Source organism: Monopterus albus, unplaced genomic scaffold (assembly GCF_001952655.1).
Source record: "Monopterus albus unplaced genomic scaffold, M_albus_1.0 scaffold292.1, whole genome shotgun sequence".
NCBI classification, from domain to species: Eukaryota; Metazoa; Chordata; class Actinopteri; order Synbranchiformes; family Synbranchidae; genus Monopterus; species Monopterus albus.
Window position 1 is genome coordinate 417,460 of NW_018128172.1, and position 8,261 is coordinate 425,720.

At 47.7% G+C, this 8,261-nt stretch overlaps 1 protein-coding gene across 3 annotated transcripts in view; it reads right to left on the reverse strand.

Annotated features, from left to right (window-relative positions):
* The window catches only part of plppr2a (phospholipid phosphatase related 2a), a 38,446-nt gene extending 35,669 nt beyond the window's left edge, over positions 1–2,777 (reverse strand). For all 3 annotated transcript variants that reach the window (XM_020623088.1, XM_020623090.1, XM_020623089.1), the window contains exon 1: positions 2,259–2,777. The gene's annotated coding sequence lies outside the window, so the exon portion shown is untranslated. The remainder of the gene's footprint in view (positions 1–2,258) is intronic.
* Positions 2,778–8,261: the final 5,484 nt, after the last annotated feature.

An 8,261-nucleotide genomic window follows, 5' to 3' on the forward strand; every position in this document is an offset into this window, starting at 1 on the left:
AAAAATTTTAACAATTTAGACTGTATGAAAGCTCCATTGGTGTGATCCCTATATCCCATCTTATGCACAATTCTTATGTCTCTTTTTTGTAATATATACAATGGTTGAAGTGAGCTTTTGTATGTATTTCCCCAGTTTTCAATGCCATACTCTAAGTATGGTAAAATCAATGAGGAATACAAAATGCGTAGTGCTTTCCCATCCAAAATATATCTAACCCTTGCCAATATCAATATGTTTTTTGCTATTTTGTGCTGAACATATCTGATATGAGATTTCCAGGAGAATTTGTCATCAACTTCTTGAACGTGGCCTTCTCATTAGAGCTTAGTCAGACATTTCAGTGACTGCAAACAAACCTGTATTAAACGAACAGCATATGAAATGATCCAAGACGCTGTCCTCACGTTTTCTGCTGTCTAGAGCAGAGAGGAGGAAGCTTTGATGATGAGTGCTGGTTAAGTGGGACACTGAGCTGGGGGCAGTTTCACCATTATAAATAATCTGTTCCATGCTCAGGGGTGTAGGCAGAATTCAGAGCACAGCTGGTGCAGGGGAATTTTTCTCAGAAGTGTTCTCCGAGCTGTGATTTGGGTGCAGAGCAAATCTGGCCAGTGCTCAGTACGAAGGACACGGGGCACGAGCTGGAGGTGGACACAGAGCCTGCTAATGTCCAAACAAAGAAATATGGAATGTGGTATTGTCCTCATGTGAGCTCAGCAGCTTTGAAATCAGTCCTATACTTTCAGTGGTCAGTTCATTAGGAACACCTGTCTCAGTCGGTCTGATCCAACAGTGACGTGTCTTTACTGTGTTTGAGCTACATCCTGATGAAAACCACCATTAGTGAAGTATCGTTTGTCTTGAATTACTGTCCGACCAATGACGATGGCAGTGTGATTCCACGTGCCAGCAGTAGTTTTTCAGGGTCACGCTGTCATGGAACAAGGTGACAGTGGTGCGGTGGGTAGAGCAGTCGTCTCCCAATGAGAAGGTTAAAGGTTCAAATCTCGGTGCCGGCAGTCCATGTGTTGAAGTGTCCTTGGGTAAGACACTGAACCCCCCCTGTTGCCCCCAATGGTTAGAGCCATCGGTTGAGGTGGTGCCACAGACGGCTGCCTCGGTTCTGTACCGGAAACAAATTCCTTGTGTGTAACATACTTGGCCGATAAAGGTGATTATCCTTTTACGGTAGGTGGAATGGCGTTACAGGGACAGTGAGCTGCCTTGGTGGAGGTTTGTACTCTGTCTGGTTGGACATGGGATCAAATACCTTCACTTCATCTCTGAAACAGTCCAATTATTGGAAGTGCACAGGGGTGGTCTCAGTTTGTGGTTGATTATGTGTGTAAAGGTGAAACAGTCCAGCTGGTGCTGACCTGATCAGAGGGGCCTTCCTCGACACTGCATCTATCAGGAGGGACTGAGGCGGCTGAACAGACAGATGGGTGTAGATGGAGGGGGAAACAATAACAGAGAACAGAGCCAAGGAGACAAAATTAAACAGCAACACACACCCACAATAAAATCAAAATGGTGGAGAGCAACGAGGGCTGCGCAGGGGAATTAGCAGCAGGACATGTGACTCCTCAGGACTCCAGTCAAAGGACAGTGTCCCGGCCAGCCACGTGTCCTCTCTCCTGCCTCTGCAGCCCACCACCCTACCCCAGGAGATAACGCACACACACCTGTGCATGTGAGTGCACAGAGGCGAACCGGGCACAGCCGTCTGGATCGTGCCTGGTTTTGCAGTTCTGCCTTGCAAACCACAAATTCACACTGGTGCAGCAGCGACAGAGGAGACGGAGCAGCCCGCTGTCGGGCCAGAGGCAGAACTCTGCCATAACCTACATATTATTCAGCTGGCCAGCGTGGAGCGCTGACAAAAACAGACACTGGCCATACCTGCTGTGCCACCATCCACCCACATCCCGTGCACTAACCGTACACACAAGATCAATACACCTGGGTTCAGTGACCGTATCTCTCCCTGCTATTAATAGAACAAAGGAGCAGAGTAAAGCCACGATAGGATTTACCAGGCGCTGGGTAACGAGGGCTTCTGTTTGGGGAATACCTCCGCAAAACCCAGAAAACCAGCGAGAGACACTTCCCTGCCACAACACACACGGACCCACAGGCACCGCTCAGAGGCCACCTCACATCCTCTGAGAACAGCTGTGTCCTCCAGTGACTGTTCTGTCTGCCCAAACAGCAGCAGAGGAGAGGAAACCTGGCATTCATCCCTCCCTCCTTACCTCAGATGCCTCGTTGCTGAGCTGACGGTTGCCGTGGCACCAGATTCCTATGCGGTGGCCGTGTCTGAACAGATGATGGTGAAGTGCTGTGAAAATCGCCTTCCACCCAGCTGTCTCAAACCTCCCTCCTCTGCCTCCTTCTCTCCTCTCCCGTCCTGGTCCACAGTGAAGCGACAGAGAGCAGACGAAGGGACGGCAGCAGGCGCTCCAGATCTTCCACACACACTCAGCCTCCTCTTAATTAGCTTGTTCCAACAACCAGCGATGGCTAATGAATGTAGCGGCTGAAATCACCTCCCGTGCTGCGTTCGATGTGATGAGGAGCTGCAGAGCAGAGGGAGAGAGAGCAGGAACATGTGTGTGAGGGGGTGAGAGAGTATCCACATGTCAGAGAAACAGTGATGGAGAGAGGGAGGGAGGGCATGCATTATGTGTGTCAGCTTGTTCGTATTCAGAGCTTGTTTTTGCTCCCCTTCCCTTCACCCTTCCTTCACTCATGAACAGACATAGAGGACCCAAACATGAGAGGAAGGAGGGATGCTGCGCACTAAGCAGCTCCGGCTGAGGCTTGATGATACATCACAGGTCAGAGAGCGGGGGGTTGGGTGTGCGGGGAGCAGCTAGATCTCCAGGACATATGTGAGGGATCATCTTCTCTCTGGAAAAAAATACTCTCAGCCTCCACTCATATCACCCCCCCACCCATGAACAGACCTTAGCCCTCCTTCATCCCTCAGCCCATCACATCAGAGCCACAAAGACGACAGAGGACTGTAGACAGAATTAGTGGTGCACGATGATGATGAGCGTGCACTGTTCTGTTTGGCGAACGTCAGCATACACAGCACAAGTGATTTCATCTTTTAGAAATCTGAGTAGTTTACTGATTTATCCTGAGTACTTTGATCTACGTATTTCTAGCATGACGTGACACAGTAGGCGTTACTGCTGAATTATTAGCAGTGCGACATTAAAGACGTCTCTTATAAAGTGGGTTTCCACTTTAGTGTGGCATACATTTGAGCCCAATTTCCAGAAAATCTGTAAAAGAAAATGTGAATGAAAAGCTGTTTTCATTCACTACTGTTATGTTAATCTGAGGGGTTGGCTCATCAAGAGAAAACAGCTGCTGGAGCTCATTTTCCATTAAACTACTGAAGAAACAAAGGACACAACAAAATGACGTAGGTAAAAGAGCTCCAGTCAAATCTAAACTGTCAAACAAGTAGAAAACCCGACTGTTCTAAAAACCTAATCCATGTTTTCCTTCTTTTAGCTGCTAGATGAGTTAAGATAGTGCAAAGGTCCAAGTTAAAGGTGCCTAATTAAAACTACTTGGTCAGACCTGATCACTTTTTGCAAGAAGCTTTGCACAATAATAAATGATCTGATCTGGCTCATCACCAGCGCCCTGCACTGCTTTCAGAGCGCACACACATTACCAGGACGATGAGTCCTGCAGCTCCCAGGTGCTGGATGAACCACGAGGCTAATGTTAGCATGTCTATTAGCCCAGCTGCCCACCCCTCCTCAATATACTATTACCTCAGAGATGTGAATAACCTCAATCCATCCTTATGTGCACACAGCTTCTGACCTATATACTAAGGCAAAGATCACAATAATGGTCAGTGACTTGGTGAAAGGCTTGAGGAAAAACTACCTCACCCACTAAACTCTCTAGTTCAGCCTTTTCCCTAAATAATACGTCAGCATCATCCCCTTGTTTATAATACCACAATATATCAGATCATAACCACTGTATCGTGGTACGTATCGTATGGCCAGATTCTTGCCAATACACAACCCTAGTGTGCAGCTGAGAGAGGAGTCAACACACAAACTCAGAATAAAATGCTTTAAAGTACAACTGACAGTATCTGTTAATACTGTGGGATACTTTGAGCACTTAGTCCATTGCTTTCATTTTACTATCTAAACTCTTTATGTAGTAGCTTTCTGCGTTTGCTGCTAGCTCATTTTCACACACTCGTTTGAAACTGACAAATGCTGCTGGCCTGGGGTTTTGCCACAGTTAGTAGGGCTAACTGTGTCACCTGGTTTCTAGTTCTATAAGCTAAGCTAATCAGCTACTTATTGATCGTACAGACAAAGCAGTATCAATCCTCAAACTAAATGATCTTCAGAGTAAGAACTAAAATCTCCTCTACACTACAGCCACCCAGCAGCAGGCCACACAACCTCAACATCCCATTTCAATCCCATCACATAAACACACATCACCCCCCCCACCCCGTATCACCACGCCCAGGGCTCCAGCTGTGGTCTACAGGGGCAGTTCATTAATCAGCAGCACAACAAAGGAGCACATTCCTACACAAGCCTTTGTCTGCTCCTTCCACTGGATCCTGGGCTCACTGTGTCATCGGAATGAACAATAATGTGGTGACAGCACTTTCACAGGCTGGGTCCATATGTGAATAATTAACAAAACAGCAAACATCAAATCTGACCAATTCTGAAGGTATACCAGCATGACCGACCACTGTCAGTGCAAACTCAGCTTAAATAGAGCTGGACAGGCTCAGGTGGTTTGTACATATGCAAACAATCAGTGTGAGCTAAGTGTCTAACCACAGACGACCTGGGGCGGTCCTGTTCAAATCAACTGTCTCTTAATCAAAGGGCTGTGATTTGACAGCCTGTCTTCCACTCACACAGGTTTCCAAAACCTCTGTTTTCATTTATCCCATGTACGATACATGCTCTTAACTCTAACGCAGGAAAAGATGCCTGTTGGCTCCTCACACAGCTCAGCACTGTTTGTCCTCACCCCTGACTGAACTGTTTAGTAGTTCCACTGTTTGGCTCTTGCCAGTCATGAGGAAGGTCTTGCCGTCTAGGTAGCTGCCATCACACACAGGAAATCAGCGTAGCAGCATGTGGGCGAGGTTCTGCAAACACCAAGGGGGGCTACAGTCAGTGGAAAATAAATTCCATCTCATGTGATGTGATCTCCTGAGCTGCATTCTCACCCCTCCCCAGGATCCAGTGGTCCCTTGGTCGTGCAGGCTGGCTATAGGCCCCTCAGGCTCCAAGGGAAATGATGCATGTTATTGTGAACACACCAGATGGGTCCTGAAGCAGAGACCGTGGAGGCAAAGCAATCTTTTCATAATGGCATGTAAATGGAGGCGGCTCCAGGCTGGTGGCAGTGACAGGGAGGCTCCCCGCAGTGGACAGGTTGTAAACCTGCATGGAAATAAATGCCATTTGTCAAATTAGTGTGCCAACATGACAGCAGTTTCAATCCTTATTTGGACCACATGACTGCGTTCACACCCACAAACTGACTGGACTCTGTCCTTCCACTCTGCAGAGCTTCCCACTTCTCTGTAATGTTCTGGACCATTACTTAAGACTTTAATTTGTAAGAGTATATTTGTACATTGTGTACACCACACTACTACACTGGGGTACGTCTTCCTTCCTGCTGGTGAATTTTCTTTCTGGAATATTTTATTGATAAGGACCAGGGGCCCCCACACCCACTCTCTGTGTTTCTGTTTGCTGGAGCAGTGTGCAGGCATCTGAGAGCGAGGCAGTGAGATCTGCAGCCTGCTGAGGGTCCGTGGCGTTCAAAACGTCCAGATCAGTGTCCACAATGGCTGAGCCTCACTGTAACACACCCACATGCTGAAGCAGAGCACCTCATGAGGGAGGACACACAGCAGTGGGGGAGGAGGACAAAGCGAGGATGGGTGGGAGAAGGAGAGAGATGAGGGGACTGGCTCTTTATGCTCCATCAGCACAGGGTCTTTAAAAGGCTTCTGTAGTGTTGGGACTATGGCTGTCAGACCTGGTGACCTGGAGGGGGATGGGTGCTGGAGACCACCATGAAATCCTCTGAATGTGATGCAGGACCTGAGTGATCCGACATGAATGGCCCACGGCTCGTAACTGTGTAATGATGATGAGTCACAGCTCGGGAAGCTCGCCCAAGTGCATCGTGGTGGAACAGCGAAGCACAGTGAGCAGCAGGGCGGTAGGAATGTTGTAGAACATCATTTCATGCTGAAACCATCTTCTGCCTCGCTTCTTGTTCATAAATCTTACATCCCACTATGTTCACATTACAGATGATGTGGCCCAAATCCGGTCTGTTCCTCCATCTGACTCAGATCCGGTCTGATTCATGTCACTTGTATATGACCCTGACCCTAGACCTGGTTCATACCCGGATGGTAACTGCGCTAGCATGGCCACATGCTCAACACAATAGTGCTAACACGCAGGCGGTTCATGACAATCTGTCGCAGTGCTTGTGGCCTGTTGTTGGCAGCGGTGACCGTCTGGATCTCTCTGGCTAGCTGCTCCTTTTCTGTCACTGCTTCCTCCGGTGGTTTTGGTGACAACAGCGGTGTTGCCGTTAACCTGTGTACTTGTGTTTATTCATGTATGTGTTTGTATTAATTGTCACTTTTAATCGTTGTATTCTTCTGTATGTATTTTTGTTGACTGCCGTCTGAGCCAACATTACAGCTGTACTCCAGTCACTGCCACCAGGGCCGACTGACAGACCAGCCTGTTGCCAGCCAAGCCATGGTATGGCAAGTTAATCAGCCGGTGACTGGTTATGACTGGTTTCTGTGCAGGTAGGCAGCGGGCCACCATCTTTGTTCTGATGGACTCAGAGTCACCACTTGGGACATGAGTGTGAAAAATCTGTTTTCGTGCAGTAGAATGAATATTTTCTTTGTGCACGTGGCTAGAAGAGCCTCTGGGGATTTGGAAAATACTTCAGAACAATGATAAGTGGTTTTAAAGGACCTATGAGTTTAGAGAACGATGGCAACCGCTGAACAAATGTCTGCCGACGCATGAGGGCCGCAAACTGGGGTAATGAGGTCAGACAGCAGCAACATCAAAATAAGGTTTATTCATCTGGGAAATGTGTGTTCTTCTGTCTGTTGGTCATCATGTGCTCAGTTTGTCTGTGCTCATTTGATCCGGTCTTGCTCAACAAGCTTTGGAAAAGAAATATATAATCCCTCTCGGTGCCTCAGATCAGCTGATCAGCTGCTTTGTCCACTTTTAAAATGTATTTGAAAACTCATCTGTACCTTTTGGCATTTGATCCGGTATGAGGCTTTGTTTTGTTGAGGTTTTATGATGGGTGGTTGTTTAATTGTAATTTAGTTTTATTGTTGTGTTTTGTGTTAAGCACTTTGGTCAGCTGTTGCTGTTGCTGTGTTAAATGTGCTGTATAAATAAAGTTGATGATGATGATGAAGAAAGACACTTTCGGCTTTTCCCGTTTAGGGGTCGTCACAGCGAATTGTCACACTGACGACTCGCATGTTGACATTTGGCACATGGTTTACGCCGACTACCCTTCCTGACGCAACCCTGATTCGAACTCGGGCCCTTGACCACTAACCTACCAGGGACGGAAACAGCTGCAATTTAATTGGAGCTAGTGGAAGTGAACGTTTGTCCACGATGCTGATGAGCTACACTGCCACCTCTGTTGTCCAGCCTGCTGTGCTCTGAGGACACAGCTCCTCACACACTGTCTCACCAATGGACCATTCAGTTTTGCACTGAGCACCAGCCCAAAATGCCCCCTCACCTATTTCGGTTCTGTCTTAGCTAAACTGCCAGACTGCCCACATCCATCATGTGGCTTAAAGCGGCTCAAGAAGATGACGAACTGCAGCACACGAGGCGCTGTCAGCTTCCAATGGCGACTCAGCTTTGCAGCATGATGGACAGGCAGTGGGACACAAACCGTCTGATTTGGCTGTTTGGTTTATTTGCAGATAACAAAGACATGGTCTTTAGAAACAAAGAATATGGTTCACTGTCTCAGACACTCTCTCTGCTGCTGTAGCTATCGACCCCTGCCTTTGTCTCTCCCCTCTCACTTCCTCTGTATAATTAATGAGGCTCTCGGCCCCACAGACCCATTACCCTGTCAACAGGCAATCAGTTATGAGGGGGAAGCCTGCACTGCATGTCCAGCTAGCCCAGGCCTCAGAA